Source organism: Anser anser (genome assembly GCF_964211835.1).
Source record: "Anser anser genome assembly, chromosome: 4".
NCBI lineage: Eukaryota > Metazoa > Chordata > Aves > Anseriformes > Anatidae > Anser > Anser anser.
In genome coordinates this window covers 52,786,580-52,803,646 of record NC_139724.1, presented here as the reverse complement: position 1 = coordinate 52,803,646, position 17,067 = coordinate 52,786,580, and the positions used below count along the sequence as shown (strand labels likewise).

The following is a 17,067-nucleotide window of genomic DNA, read 5'->3' as shown; positions in this document are numbered from 1 at the left end:
CACTAGGATGCCAGTAAATCATGAAAGCAATTTTCCTGTTGTGTAGAGTTATTAATCTGAATCCAGATTAATCATACTCAACTAGGAGAGCCTTGCTGTGAATTTTAGGATCTCACCCAAGCTTGTAGTGACTTGTTTATTTTCTTGTCAGTGCTCCAGATGAGTTTCACTTTCTGTACCTCACTGAGCGTCTTATCAGTGAATCCCAAAGAAAATAACACAGATGTCTTTTGGATGTGGTTGGCGGTATGGATAGTGCAGAACACTCATTATTGTGTATGTTTTTTTTTATTCATTTGTGTTTTTCATCTTTTGCTGCCACCATTTTGAATGCCTAAAGTTGTCTAATCTTATCAAGCTCTTACCCTGACCCAAAGGTGTCGGAGATCTCTGCTTCTGTTTCCTGCTCTTTTGGAGTTATCCATCTAGAAGAAGAGAAGGATGATCTATCTTCTCTTCCATTCATTTTTCTCCTTCTACAAAGAGTGGCTGAGGGAGCTGGGGTTGTTTAGCCTGGAGAAGAGGAGGCTCAGGGGCAACCTTATCACTCTCTACAGGTACCTTAAAGGAGGCTGTAGCGAGGTGGGGATTGGTCTAGTCTCCCATGTGCCCAGTGCTAGGATGAGGGGGAATGGCTAAAGTTGGGCCAGGGGAGGTTTAGGTTGGATATTAGGAAGAACTTTACCAAAAGGGTTGTTAGGCATTGGAATAGGCTGCCCAGAGAAGTGGTTGAGTCACCATCCCTGGAGGTCTTTAAAAGACGTTTAGATGTTGAGCTTAGTGATATGGTTTAGTGGAGGACTTGTTAGTGTTAGGTCAGAGGTTGGACTAGATGATCTTGGAGGTCTCTTCCAACCTAGATGATTCTGTGATTCTGTGATTCTAGTCATAAAATGCCAATCTGTCTCTCTAGCATTTGCTCTCCTTTTCCCTCTTGTTAATTTATGTTCTTCTTGGATCTGTGATCTTGTTGGATCTTGTGATAGAAGCTCCCCATGAATGATCCCTCTACTCATTATTTACAGTAGCACTAGCTCATCCTCTCTATGAAAATCATTCTGCTCAGACTAAGGCTCTCTACTCCTTGCACAGAAAACTTTTTCCATCTCTTTTGCACAATACTTGTAGATGTTCCTCCGTTGGCCATTACCTTCCATGAAATATGTATTGACAGAATTATGAAAAGAAAGAAAACAAACATCCTTTTTATGTGGCTGAGGATAAAATATGGTTAACAGCTGGCCTATGTATTTCTACTATTAATTTAACTGGTTGTCATCTTCATTTGGCAGAGAGAAGCCAATCATTCTTAAAGTCCCAGCCACTTTTGATAGTCAAAAGTGTCAAAGCAAATAAGACTAAACCATAAATATGGGCAACTGTGGCAATTGGCTGCTCTTCTTTCTCTTGCAGCAGTGATCATGGATCCCTTTCTACAAGTGCAGGCTGTAGAAAAGCAGCTTTCTTTAGTTATCTGAGTTCTGAGCCCAGGTGTCTTATGGAGATGCTCTTCCTAATGCCTTGATTTAACTGAACACATACTGTCTGGGAAACTACATCTCTTAAACATTGCCTATCACCTAACATTTGTAGCTCAGGGCTTCCAGCAAAGATGATGTGCATCAGCTCAATGTTCCAGACAGGCCATGAGTCATCAGCAATGATAGTGGCTTAGGACTGGGAAGAGTTAAACACGTACATTTGTACATCTAGCAAACAAGGGAAGTATTATGCCTATGGAAAAAAAATAATAAAAAACAAACAATAGAGCTGTTCTCAGTTCTCAGAGTCAAGGCCACAGCTGATGGTCACACCATAATAGTTTTGGCAAGTTGATCAAGCTCCTGGTTAAAAATCACCGAAGGGTTCTTGCCTATTTCTTGCTCTGCTAGATACTAGTTTCAAGTATTTTTTCCAGACCTAAAACTGAGATAGAAGCTTTTCTATTTCTCTGAAGTTGGATATCTGCTAAAAAATGTCATGCTTTTAGCAGCTTAAAAATCATATTAATAATTTTGCATTACTGAGCAGTACCCTCTTCCTTGATGTTTGCAAAATACTAAATGAGTGCCAGGCCATGCTTATACAGATGCACTATAAGGGTCTGCGGTTCTATTCAGAGTGGGATTGCACTCTCCAAGTGACATTAACTATCTGAGTGTCAAGTCCTTAGATGATTGCTCTGTAGGCAAACGAGAGAGTGAGGCACAGCCAAATGTTAATTAATACTACTTACTTTAGACATCCCTTTTTTGAGATGGAAGGATTTGCCATTGGAGCTACCTCTCCCTGTCCTTTGCCTTTCTGATATCTCACAAGGGGAAATCCCACAACTGCTTTAACCTAAACACCTAATTTTTGGAGAGAAAGAAGGATTCTTTCCCTTACTTCTCTGTAATTGCTCAGTCTTCTGTGGTTTATTAAAAGATATGTACTTAAATTTTTTTCCTAGTGTTAATTTACTGTCAGTACTTCTTGCCTGAAAACACTCTGCTTCACCCCAAGAGTGGATGTTTTGTCTACATTTTGCTAAAGGTGCAGACTTTTCAGGTTATACCACTCACTATCTAAACGTTTATTAACAGTATTTTTAACTAAATAGCCACAGGATGGCAGCAGAGGATAAGGTTAAATAATAGGGTGGTCCAGTGTATTTCTGAAGTAATGATCTGAGAGAACTATTTTGATATTACAGAGGTTTTTTTTTTTTTTCTTTTTCTTTCTTTCTTTTTCTTCTTTTTTTTTTTCCTTTTAAGAATGGTTTCATATTCTTGTTTTATGCTTACAAACTATTTTAAGTTGATGCTATCAAATTGATTTCTAATGTGGGCAGAAATAATTTTTCTCTGTTGATATGTCTATCCTGAAGCCTTGATATAAATTTATATCCTTAATTTAAATCACCTAATATGTGATTTTGTTTTTTATTTATTGTGTTTTGTACTGTACCATGAGAGACACAAAGCACACTTGAAGAGATGTGCAAATAGATCCTGGAAATGAGGCAAAGTTGAAACCTTATCAACTTCTTTTTCTTAAATAATTGCAGACCATGTTTATCTTATCTCAATTTGTCTTCTCTGGTGGGACCAAAGCTTCACATTTTTTTTTAGTCAAGGTGTCAATGTAGGATATTCACCCTGTCCCATGCTTTGAAGGACTGGTGTTTCAATCCAGCTTTTCCTGGGGCAGCTCCCACAGAGGGCAGTAGGAACAGGAGCTTTCCAGGCTGAGTTTCTGAGCACGGAGCCCTCTGTCAGAAAGCAGCCCTCCTTGAACAGTCCCCAAAAACATGTGAATATGTGAATACTCACACCAAGCCTATGATTATTATCCTCAAGTCTCTCTTTCTAGGAACCATCCATTAGTGGTATTTTACGTAGCTTTACAGAACAGAGGTCTCAGAAAATCCACTGGTGAGTTCAGAGCTGTCCCAGGGTGCTCCTTCCATGCAGGTGCTGGTATGTTCTGCAGCTTCTTCCAGCAAACTATGGCTGCTTTGCCTACATTTCGCCCCCCAAAGGGATGATGTTCTTATTGCTAAGTGAAAATGCATTAAATACGCCACTAGTATTTTTCCATGTTGGCAGTTACAGTAGTTGCCATGGGAATGTCACATCATGTGAATGGGTGAAGAAGCAGCTCACAAAACAGTATGGATTAAAGATGTGGCCCACAGTTTTAAAAACATACAAACAGTACATAACCACACCAACGTCTATTGCTGAAAGGCTTTAGGGAAATAAATTGATACTTCTCTAGGTCTGTTTTATAAATGAGCATCTTAAATAAATAAAGCATTTAACTGTGATGAGTAATCCCAGTTCTTTAATAAAGGATGGAGTTATGCTAATTGAACAGCAAAGTTGTTTGTCAGTGCTGACAGATATCTGCATACTTCATTTATTCCATTAATTCATTTTCTACAGCATATAATTGTGATCCCTTGCACAAGTGACAGAAGCACAGACAGAATTTCAGTGCAGGGCAATATATCTATTTTGCTATGATCAGTGGAGTATAGCAGTTATATCATTTTTATCAGGAACATGCTGAGAACAACTGAAGGAGAGTTCTAATGATGATGGACTTGTAAATCCTGCATTTACTCATTAAACAGCTTGTGGACAGTCATGAATGTTTTAAATGGATGTGTATTTTTTTATTTTTCTTTTGTTGGTTCTCAGGAATTAAAAGTTACAGAAAAAAACACCTTTTTAAGGAATATAATTATTAATGAAGGAATAAATATAAATTAAACTGTCTGCACTGTCTAGCCTTTTTAGTTTTTTTTTTTTTTTCTTTCTTTCTCTAAAAAAATTGATTATTTCATACAGAAATTGTACCCTTTTGTATGAATCACTGAAATTAGAGCAGCTGGGTAAGACGTCCTACCTCTCTGGTGAAATGCCCTAATCACTGAATGTTCTCTTTTTCATATTCTGTAAATAAGCTCTGTCTTTCAATATTTTTCAAAGTTTAATGTAAAACGGGACACTGTTCCCAATAAGACTGAACTTGTTCTTTACCATAATATCTGAACATGATATCTAGACTTCTTTCTAGTAAGTCATGATACAAGACCATTATGAAAGAGGAAGGAATTAAACAAAGAACCTTTCCTTTTTGTCCATTAGCTGATTGGTAAAAAGAGTCTCATCACCTCCCTTACCCATGCATTTTGTTTTCAGTTAAGCCATCCTATGAATTTGCAAATAATGTTGTAATGATCAGGACCATGTACATAAGTTAAATGAAAAATTAACCACCCTTACCCTTCTAATATTTAGAATCAGTTATTATTTCCTGATGAACATAAAAATTAAACTTTTACCAGATAACACTTTCCTGGAAATTCTCAGCAGAACAATTCAGTTCAGACCAAAGAAATCCACTGACTTCTGAACGTAATCATGATTGGCATCATTTTTTATAAAAAGTCTAAAACCTCCTTTAGATTTTAGTCAAATTGAAGTTGTATGTTCAGGTTAAAACATACTTTTTGAAGAAAAAAATGCATTTTCCTATGATCCAAATCACACATTGTGTCAGGACCAATCAGCTATTTCTTGGATATGAACCACTTTTAAATGCCAGAGACAAAGGTGTACCATATTTCTACATATCCAATTTTTATAATGTGTCTTCTTCTATGTATTTGATCAAGAATGGTATGGCTAGTGCAGCCAGATGAGAATCTTTAGTGTGCATAGAAGATACTTACTGTTTGGAGGCTTAGATGAATTTGATTTTAGAATCATTGTAAAAACTTCCAATCCAAGTTACAAAAGGACATTATATTCTTGGTAACCTTTCATAAAGAATGTCAAACTGCTTTTCAGCCCATATGTGGTATAAGCTGGCCTCTTCAGACTATTAGATAGGAAAAATGTTCTTGCTGGCTTCTCTCCTCAGAGTACCAGCAAAGTAACTTTTAGGTACTGTTGAAATGTTGAATTGAGGAAGTTTTTTTTGTTTGTTTGTTTGTTTTTTAATACAAACCAGCCAAATGTACTGTATTGCTGAACCACTCCTGTTCCTTTTCATGTTTTGAAGATATTTTTGTAGCAATTTTTTTTATTTGTTGGTCTTTAAATGCTGCCAACACCTCCGTCTTGAGTTTGACAGGCTTAAAGGTAAAAAACAAATAACTCCAACCAACCAAGCCCAAACAATATCCCCAAAGTAGTATCCAGGTGATTTATCAGAAGATATTTGAGCTACCAGAATTTGAAGGTTTCCTTTCTGAGTCATAACAGGAAAAAAATAATCTGTATCAAATGCAGGGATCCTGATTATCTCTTTTAACTGAAGCAAAAATAGAGCTGTGTACTAAATTCATCATCACCTAATCAATGAAATGTGCATCAATCCTGTCAAATTCACATATGTGTAATGTCTGAGATTACCTTTGACTAAATGAAGTTTCTTATGAAACTGCATGAACTAAAGAACAGAACTTTGAAGGTTACCATCACTCAATCACTCGTGATTATCTTTATTTATTTATTAATTAACCATGAGTAAATCACTTTCTTTGTGGTTTATTTTATGCAACAATAAAATGAATACACAACACTCAGTTGTAATGTATTATGAATATCATATAGCACATTATGAAATGGTGTGAAGATTTACAATGATTCCAGAACTTTTACAGCACTTAATGATCCTTGGAACACGTTAATGAGATGAGGCAGGTCTTTTCTCATTTTGTAATGGAATAAGTAAAGAAACCTTAGTGTTTATCATGAAACATATTATAATTAAGTACTAGGCAATAAAGAATCATATGCTATTGCAATTTTGCCATCAGCCTTCTGCAAGGTCATTTTACCTGTTTAATCTAAGTAATTTGCAAAATGTTGTTGTGGGTAGTGTTCAACTTAAATAGTCTAAGGGTTTGCTGCCCTGCATGGTACACTGGAGTGAAATAAATTCTCAGACTTATTTGGGGTTGCGCCTTAACATGGGCAAGAACATCTGAGGAAACCTTCACAGACGAATAACTTCATAGAGCCTCCTACTTTCTTTGAAACAATGCAATTACAATTAGAAATTCCTCCTTGATAGGATCAGATGAAAAAAAAAAAAAAGAGAGAGAGAGAAAGACTTGGAGATTGCCTTTGCAGACTTAATTTTATGTATTATTTTCTGTATTATAATTAAGGTTGATTAGGTATAGCAATGAAATGCCTCATGTTTACACTATTTCAAGTGCTATAAATAGTACATGAAAAACCTTGCCAAGCACATTATATTTAGGGAGACATTACATACAGACTAGAAATGCAATAAATGGCATCAATAAACATTTTGCACTATGCATAGATTTGCATGTCACTGTAAAAGTTGTATTACTAATTACATTTACACTTGGGTACCAATTCAGTGAACTTTGTTTTAGAATAAGAGTTCTCAGTTATACAGGCAAAATAACATTCATGCTTCAGTGAAACTGAAAGGCTGGGGAGAAAAATAATATATACACAGGATCAACAACAAAAATTATTTTATATAGTCAAATTAAATTCATTTTAATGCAATATATTAAACAGTTTTCTAGTGGTTTATATCAAAGGGAATAGATAACCACAATGACAAGCAATGAGACCTTAGATACTGCTTTTTTTTCCTATTAGCATGTAGCACAGATGCCTTAAGGAGAGACAGTTGTTCATAAACACTATTTTTTTTTTTTTTAATTACTGAAGAAGGAGGAAGCTTCTGAAATTTGCAGATATGAGCGATCTACATACTTTTTAGTGACCCTCTCTGGATACATTTTGAGTAAGACTAAAAAGTAAAGTGATTTTGAAATTTTAAGCATGTGTACAGCTTCTTCTGTTATGATATGATAATTCATAAAATTGAACGTGCTTAAATTCTCTAGTGACTTGGGCTTACATGTTGCGATCTTCTCTGGTGAACAGCTTAAGGCTACAGAAAATCATCAAAGAAATTACAAAATGAGCAGAATTTCTATTACTTTGATCAGGGAATAATAGGAGGAACCAGAAAGAGAGTTGTAACGTTTATTTGAAGTAGTGGGAAGACAACAGTCGATAATGTGAGTTACATATTTGTCACTAATGTTTTTGTTCTCAGATATATCTATTTGCATCTTCATTTTACATGAGTTTGTGTTATTCACAGGAATTGCAGGAAAAAAGATTTGTGTAACACATTATCCACTCTGATTTAGAAGTCATGTATTCTTTAAAATATTCCAGTTTCAAACTTTTTTTTTTTTAATTCTTTGAATGTAACTCCATACTACAGAAACCACTTTTGCTATGTATTTGAAACTTTAAAATAGACAAAGTCCTTGCTCTTATTTACCACATTTGGTGAACTGTTAGTTTTAAATATTGTTTAAATATTTAATCTGAACATTTAAATATTGATTCAGAAAAATGAGAGCAGGTAGTCAGGAGGAAAGGGGAGTGTATGGGACCTTTCAATAGTGGCCTCCACTTGCAACCAGTCACTAAACTGCTTCCTCCCTTCCCACATGCACAGGCTGATCCAGCAGAAGGCTTGTTGGTTCTTCTGTAGGGTTGGTGCCAACTGGACCAAGTGGCACATCTCTGCCCCCAGTGACACGACCCCAGCACAAAGATAGAAGCAGGAATATACAGGGGCACAGCTAAAACTGGTTTGGAAGGCTCCTGCTCAGCCACTCACATCTCTCTCCCCCTCAGTGGGACAGGAAAAGGAAGAAAGAAAATAAAAACAGGAGTGAACCCCCTTCTCCTCTTCCTCCTCTTCCTCTTCTGACCTTAGTGTTCCCTCTGCTGTTTCTCACTTTTTTTTTTTTTTTCCCCTCTTCCCCTCCTTGTCCAGCATTTTCTGCCTTTCCTTAAATACATTCTTCTAGAGTTACCACCAGCTTTCCTGATGAATTCAGCCATGTCCTGTGGTGGGCCTATTGGAACTGGCTGTAAATGGCTGTATCTTCTCACAGAGGCCATCACTGCAGCTCCCTGCCAACTGCCAATACCTTGCCAGAGACACCCACTACAGCACAGCCTCTGTATTCTGCTTCTCTTTTCTCAATAAACCTCAGAATTTACAGGTGCAAACTGTTCAGGATCCAGTGGCTTTTAATCAAAAAAAAAAAAAAGTTAAAGTACTTCACAGAATTAAATTCTTGATTCATTTGCTGACTCAAAGTGTGTAGGATTAATCATGATATCCACTTCTCAAAACAGATTTGATGTTTGGTATGTTGTAGGTTATATATTGCATGTGGATCAAATTCTCATGGTTTCTTAACAGTGACTCATACCAAAAGGATGCTTTTTCCCTTGTCTATGAGGCTTCATCTCACAACGTATTTGACTTCTGTGATTTCTCTGCCAGTGCCTCCTATCTTTTCTCTCACTTTGTCGGTCATGAAGTAATAAGGAATATGGGAAGCATAGCTACAGGTATTGTAGAAAAGTCTGATTTATACCCACCACTGATGTGGTTCTTTCAGAGAGCTCAGATATATTCAGGGACGTTACCCGAACATGAATTTTTGTCATTCAAAGCATCAAGAATTACTGAAGGAATTAGATTTATTAATAACTGGGCATGCTACCAGCTGTGCCATCATTTACTACTCTGGTATATAATTGTGGTATAATATGTAGTCTGGGAATATAATCTGATAAAAATGATTAATAAGTGACCTGAGGGAGGTGGTGCAGATGCTTGTGATGGAAATGAACACTGTGCAATTTTTGTCACTTATAAAAGGGAATCCTACAAGTGTTAACATACACCTATGAAAAGAATCATGCTGAAAATCAGAGGTTCGATTGCAAAAATGAGTTGCTCACTGTAAGTTGTTAATGAGTTATTCACTAAGCATTGAGGCACAGTTTTTTAATCCATACAGTACCTACTCTCTCTGCAGAGATTTTGAGCTGTATGAACATTAACCTTGTAATTGTCCTGCTGATCCCCTTGGAGGTGCAAAGGAGCACAAAAGTCTCCTTTGATAAAGTAGTTTGGAAGATCTGACTTTGGGAATTGAGGAACAGCTGTTTAGTACTACTATAGAGAAAAGCTGTCTTGCCTTTATAAACATCAGAGTGCAAGTAATAAACCAACATATAGATTAATAGATGTCACAGGCATGAGATGAGCAGCTAATTATATTCCTCATGTATTATCATAATTAGTTAAGATTTATTACAAGAGTCAAGCCCTACTCTCCTCCACTGTGCAGTAAAATATCTTTCAATGTCTAAAAGAGTGTTTGCCTAAGCTGTCTATGTTAAATACCCGTAGTAGCAGGAGATGCTCCATTTGTTGCCTGTACAGCTTGATTGGTTTGTAGCCTTAGACTCTGGCCTCAGTGTTTAAAGTAAAACTCAGTAGAAAGACCTGAAAGTCATACTGGCTTTTAAGAACATAAGAAAACTATAACTGTCTGGGTTTCATCTTGAAATTGTTTAGACTAAGGAAAGAAACTACTAGTAAAAAGAGATAAAACAACAACAACAACAACAACAACAACAAAGGAAAAACAAAAACAAACAAACAAGCAAAAAAAAAGCAAGCAGAAACAAAAGTGTGAAGCACCAGAAGGGGAAGATTATCTGGGACTTCCAAGGGGAACAGGTGGGAAAGTAAGTTTGAATGCAAGTAACAAAATAAGTCTATTGATTTGTCTTTTTAGAATTACACTTTCATGTCACCCAGTAAGTTACCAAGTGAACAATTCTGCTCTGAGAGGGGATTCTTTTATTTTTCTAAACTGGTGTGTATTTGGAGGTTCCCGTTTGCAGCTCCTCTGAAATCTTTTCCAACTCTTTGTCTCTGGAACAGGTAACTAAGGTTGGATTTCTTCCCTAGCGGACTGTCCGTCTGTTAGGGACTTCTGAGGTAGAAATATCTTGCAAGTTTTTTGTCTTCAGGTTGAAACAAAATACATATTTGTTTCATATATAAATAAGGTATGCCTTATTTGTAATACACTATTCTTTATTACTTCGTTGTGTCATACTTTTATAATTTTATATGAGATGCTTTTTGATCTGCTACTGTAAAGTCTATTCTCTCTGAAGCTCTCCATGCAATCTCTTGGTTCTGAGCTCATGTCTGTGTAACAGCAGCAAACAGCTAATTTTTGGCAGTCTTGGATGATGCCTTGTCTGAACCACTCAACCACCACCTACATAGATGGCCTAGTAGTCACACTGACTAAATAGAGCATAAAGCTGTGGGTGTTGTCAGCATGGCTCAGAATAACTGTTGATATCTGAGTTTAGTTCTGGGAGCTTATTGTGTTTTAATCTTAAATTATTCATACACTTGATTTGTAGCAAGACTCAGAAACGTCTGCAGCTCATAATGCAGAAACAATAATCTCATCACCACCCCACTCCCCACACAAAACTCGTGACTTTTTTCTCTCCTAGGTTTTTGGGGATCTGTTTGTATGAAATCAGAACTAGCCCAACATAAGTTTTTTTTTTTTTTTGAAGCATGTGGCATTTTTTTCCTTCCTTCCTTCCTTCCTTCCTCCCTCCCTCCCTCCCTTCCTCCCTTCCTTCCTCCCTTCCTCCCTTCCTTCCTCCCTTCCTCCCTTCCTGCCTCCCTTCCTCCCTTCCTGCCTCCCTTCCTCCCTTCCTCCTTTTCTCTCTCTCTCTCTCTTTAAGGAAAAAGTGATGAAGTGTTCTCAAAACCTTGTCACAGGCTAAATATCATTTTGAGAAATGCTACTGAAAATTCAGAAGAGGATAAATACATTATCAGCTGTTTACTATTTACATGTTCATACAAAGGGATGTCTTGCTTGATGGACTGAAAGCAACATGGCTAAGAGTGAAGGAAATACACAGATGATGGACGTGTAGTAGTATTTTTCAGTAAAAAGGGATTACCTGCTTTGTTGTTCAAAAAGCTCAGAAGCATTTATGTTAGGAAGATTGTTGCTACTGCAGGGGATCCCAGTCTTCATACCACAACTGGCCTCTTGGATTGCCTCTAATCCATGTGCTGGTGTTCTCCATGTTTTTGATCAAATCCTCAGACAGGCACGTAGCATGTAGGGTGGACATTGCTAGAGCACTGTCTCGCAAATCTATTCAAGACAACACAGAGGTAGCCACTGCCTACCTTCCTGAACTCAACCATATGCATGTGGAGTACTGCCAGTCTGTAAATATGCAGTTAATCCAGTGCCAAGTGTCTAACAGATATCATGACTACTTCTCTCCAAAGACTGTGTAAGAAGCCAGAATCTGGCAGACTGGATAGCATCTGGTTCAAATCATGCAAGCTGCCTTCGACATCATTGCTGTATTGGTTGTAATGCCCAACTTACCTATAATAGACCTCCCATTCAGAGAGTGTTGTCTGCCTCTGTAAGCACTGGGAATGTTTTAGTCATAACAGAGTTCAATATAAATGCATTAATTCACTCAGCAGCAGCTTGCATCCCAAAGTTGTTGAATGTGTTTAAGTTCTTGTAGCTGCTCACCCTCCGCCTTTCAGCATTTGTAGTTAGCTCTTGATTTAGCTCTGAGTTATTTTGTATCTGCCTTACTTGCACCAGACACTGAAATAACTAGGAGAATAATTCAATGTGTCGTATTCAGTGAAGAGTCTTTTTCCAGTTTTCCTATTTGCCACTTTTTCTAAACTGGTGTTTTTTCCAATCTTTGTGAAATTATTTGCCTATAACTCCTAAAAATAATGCCTTGTTATGTCTTTCTTAAGTTATTTATGTATTTTTATGTTTCAAATTCATGGTGTTTTACTTGGTGGCATATTGTATGCTAAGCCTGATGAACATAACAAGTGAAGCTTCACATGCATATAGTCTTCATTTCAGCTGATCCAGAAGCATCCTTAACAACAGCTCATTTCCTAGAACAAAAAGAGAGAAAAAACACAATGGGAAAAAGTAGTTAAAAAGTTTTTTTTTTTTTTCTTTAAGCATTAAATATTAGGATAAAATGTTTCTCAGAAGAAAACTTGCAGCCCAAAGTTCATCTGACTATTCCTTTCCATCCTCTCTCCGAAGCTTTATTCCTCTCTCAACCCTAACACTGAAATTAACCATATGCATCAAGCAAGCTCTAACCATGGACCACCACCAAAGATGAGATGATCCTCAGAGGACAAATATTTTGTAGAAAACCCTTCCCTTTAAGAGTGCTTTTCAAACTACATGGATGCTTAAACTCTCAGCTTTCCTTTTCTCAGCCTTAACCCTCACCCAAATCCTAGGCCTTCATCTGAGCTTTATCTCAAGATATTGTGCTTACTCAGCTGAAAAGGGAAGAAAACTTTTTGTAGACCTCTCCTTCCTTTGGCAGCCCCTATACAACCCCAGTCATACTACAGATCTGGGCTTTCTCTCTCTTCTGTCTTTATCCCTAATCCTTACCCTAACACTTAGGCCTTTGGTTGAGCCTTAGTCAAGAGCCCCACCTTTGGTCTAGGTGACAAAGCTGTCAGAGGAGAAAATGTTATACAGCCCACTACTTTGTTTAACAGACTCTGCCCAACTTCAGCTCTAGGTCTTGTGTCTCTCTGAACCCTAATCCTAAAGCAAGACCCTCTGCTGAATCCTAAGCTAAGGTCCTAAATGTTTGCCCAGATGACAAAATTGTCAGGGGAGAAATGTTTTTACAACTCACCTATCCTTTTGGCATCCTCTTCCCAGCCCTGCATCAGCTGCAGCTCTGATATTTCTGTCTCCTAACCATATGACTCATCCTAACCTTATCCCTAACTTTAAACTTCAGTTGACTTTTTACCAAACACCCTCAACCATGGCCCAGCTGAAAAATTTCTCAGGAGAGATTTTATTTTATTATTGTATTGTATTGTATTGTATTGTATTGTATTGTATTGTATTGTATTGTATTTTATTTTATTTTATTTTATTTTATTTTTTAGTATGTTGGTAAGTCCAGCCACCCTTGCTCTGACAATCACCTCTGAGACACTGGCCATTTACTAGAGAAGTTGTAGAATGACTTCAGGTAGTGACATACAGCCCATTTGAAGCACTGAAAATACAAACAATTTTTAATTAATGTAATAAAAAATTCATAATTGGGGAAGGCTGAGAAAGGCCAAGAGGGGCTGGAAGAGTTGTAAAAGGATGTTGTAGAAGATAAAATTCTACAGTCTAAACTGAAACAAGCAACAGCTGAAGAGATAATATTATCTTTGACTATAATCTCTGTAAACCCTTCTTGTACTAATTAGACTTGGACTACAGGGACATATCAAATACACCCACATTTTATAAAGCTCTAGATTAGATTTTCTGTTATTTTATTCAAGTTTTGTTTCCATCCCAAGGATAACTGAAGCAGAAAGGAGAATTTTTTTTTTTTTTTTTTAAACTAGTGCAGTTCCTGAATGATCAGGGAAAGATTTCAGTTGCTGCCCTTTTCAGGCAGATAAAGGATGTTTATTCTAACTAACAAAATGATTATAACCCAGAAAACTTTTCTTTTTTTCTTTTTTAGCCCAGAAATAAGCTATGAACAATAACTTCAGAAATTAACAATAGCTATTAATACTCAAGGACAAGATGATGCTGGTGTCCATTTTCTATTTTTCTAATATCTCTTACAAAAATATGGAATCCTGCAGGGACTGTCGAAAGCTCTTAGATATATCTAGTCACATGCAAGACAGAGATAAAATGATTCTGTTTCCTAAATGTGGGTAAAACATCTTTAGAAATGGTTCAGGTATATATTAACCATGGATTAATTGGGATCCATAATGGGTGGCGGTATTCCATGTTATTGCACAGCTTGTATAATTTCATGCTGAAAGTTGAGAGTGTGCATGGAGATTTTTAACTCTCCTTTATGAAATGAATCAGCTGGTTCTTGCTAATGACATATATTTCTAATCACCAGGCCTGATCCTCAGATTTGTATATTTCCTTCTGTTACCAGAGTAGCTATGTACATAATTACTTAAAAATATTTCTAAAATTTAGTTAAGGGGGTCAAGTAGCTATTTTTAATAAATATATATTAAAATGGAATTAGCAGAACATATGGAAAAAGAAAAAGAAAACAGATGATCCTAATTCACAATTTCCATTAATTGCAATAACTGCCTACAAAACAAGTATTGTCTCAAATATAAAGTGCATTGACACTATTTTTAGGGAAACCTTTTATGTTTTTGTTTTTTTTTAAATTTCTTTCCCAGAAAACTTTTTGATGAGTATACCCTCACTGACTTATGCAATCATTTTGCTAGTTATGATGAGAAATACTTAACTGTCTCAGAGATTTTTCTTAACCTATTTTTGTCTTAAGCAATGAAAAATCAAATTAATATTTTCCGTCATAACTGAATTAGCTTCTGTCATTTTTATATTTATTTCCTGAAATTAATATAAGCATTGAGGAAGCATCTTTAAGCAAGCATCTGATGGAAACCTGTTTGAAAAAATGTTGACTCATCATTGAAAGAAAAGGTGTAGCATAAATCTTCACATGCATGATTTTTGTCATTAAAATACTTGCTTCAGTTAGACAATTAAACTACCTAAATTTTCTTTTTTTTTTGTACTACATTTTTTATTGAATCTTTTACTCCTCTTTTTTTTTTTTTTTATTTAAGATTTTAACAGAAACCTCATATATCAACAAGTATGACTAATACCAATGGATTAGATATGTGATTCAGCTTGATGTGATTAGGCTTGAGGTTTTACAACCACGAAGATCATGCCTCCAGTCCCATGATGCTATAGGTAAGGCATCTAAGTGCCTCTATTATGCTCATCTACAGTAATGGAACTGCCAAAGATTTAGAAACTCTACCAAATTTCTTGAAATGTTCTAAGGGCTGTAAGGAAGCCAGTGTTGCTGTTATATAGCAACATATATATATATGCATATATATACTGAATACTGGTGCCACTCAGTTTTGCTAGCCTTGCAATTCCATCACTGTAAGGACTGATATCCTGAAGGTCCCCAGATATCTAACAGCCTCAGAGATTAACATTTGCTGGTATCCATCCCAAACTGGTGCTGTTCATTTGCTATTTAGTGTTGTTCTTAGCATGGTTCTTCACATTCTGCAGTCTAACTTTCACTGCCTCAATCTATTTCTCATAGGGAGTTGGGGTATGTGTTTAAGAGATGAGTTATGTAAAAAGCAGATAAGTGTATATTTTTGATAGACATAATATGGCTGAATATACTGTATTAGTAATATTCTGCTTTAATGTTATTACAGTAGATCAGCCATAGTAAAATAATCCTTTCTCTACAAAGTAATGAAATCTCTAAGGAAAAAAAAAATCAACAGGGAAAAAAAGTAGAAAGAGAATTGTGACTTCTAACATAAAGAATTTATGCACCATAACTGGTATCTTATTCGGTTTCCTTCATTACAATATACCTTAATAAAAAGGATTTTATTTTGGTTAAAAATGGAACAGTTATTAACACATTCTGGTTGCTGCCTAGAGAGGCATTATATTCTGCTTTAGTATGAACAGAGGACCTCAGCATTTGTAAAATTAGTCCCAGGTGTAGAGGTCTTCTTGGACAATGGTTACAAATTGGTAGCCTGATAACAGATCAAGTATATGAACTTTTCCTATTCTTAAGGAAAAGGTTGGCACTGAAGAAATACTAAGGAGAATCTGTGAATGTGAGGATTCACATATACTCAAATCACAATTACTTTTGACACAAAAAAAGTGCCAACAATTAGGTTTCTGCCAGTTTCTGAGTGTGGGGAGTTTGTGTGTGTTCCAGTGCCTTTGGGATGCAAGAAACAGAGAACCACACATAATAAATAGGTCTTAAGTATAGGTAGATGTCTGTGTGGTAATATTTCCAAATGCCTTCCTTTACAAACAAAAAACAAGTGTTACCAGCAACTGATATATGATTTCTTTTACCTCATCAGTAGTTTAGTTAAGGATGTTGCAGAGTACCTATTAAATACATCCTCATTAGCATGGCATTTTTTAAAAGAGGGTGACTTGACCTGTTTTGCCTCAAATCTCAGAGATACTAAGATGCCAGGACATAGATATATTGCTCATCAGCAAATGACAGGGGAAGGGATGGTCACAAAGGATGCTGACTGTTAAAGACATCTTCCAGTATCTTCTATTAGTGAGAACTGAGTATGCTTGGGAGCATACCTCAACCATAATGATTCCATGTGTTTTTGAAGAGAGATTGTTTTTAACATGATATTCCCTATTTTGTTTAGTTTAGTCAGTGAACTGAAAATCAGGTGTATTACAGTCAGAACAGACTTTGTTTTAATCAAGCGCAAAGATAAGAAGTCTGATTTGACCCATAGAAATGCTGTTTCAATAAGTACTTTAAAGATCTTTTAGATGCATTTGAAATTAGATTAAAATCATCCTCATTGTAAATGAAAACAACCTCCATCCTGCATTATATTTTTTCTTTAATTCAGTTTATAAATTCTCAAAAAGCACCCTCTTGAAAACTGGTATTGCTCCCTTCTGGGAATTCACAGCTATTTAAATTTTCTTTCTTTCTAGCTTCCCACTAGTATGCTAATAGTAAATCTAAACCATCTGTC

General features: G+C 36.2%; 1 long non-coding RNA gene across 3 annotated transcripts in view; it reads left to right on the top strand.

The window, feature by feature from the left end:
- LOC310898714 overlaps nucleotides 1-17,067 on the top strand; it is an 82,955-nt gene that overhangs the window by 47,446 nt on the left and 18,442 nt on the right. The window lies entirely within an intron of this gene.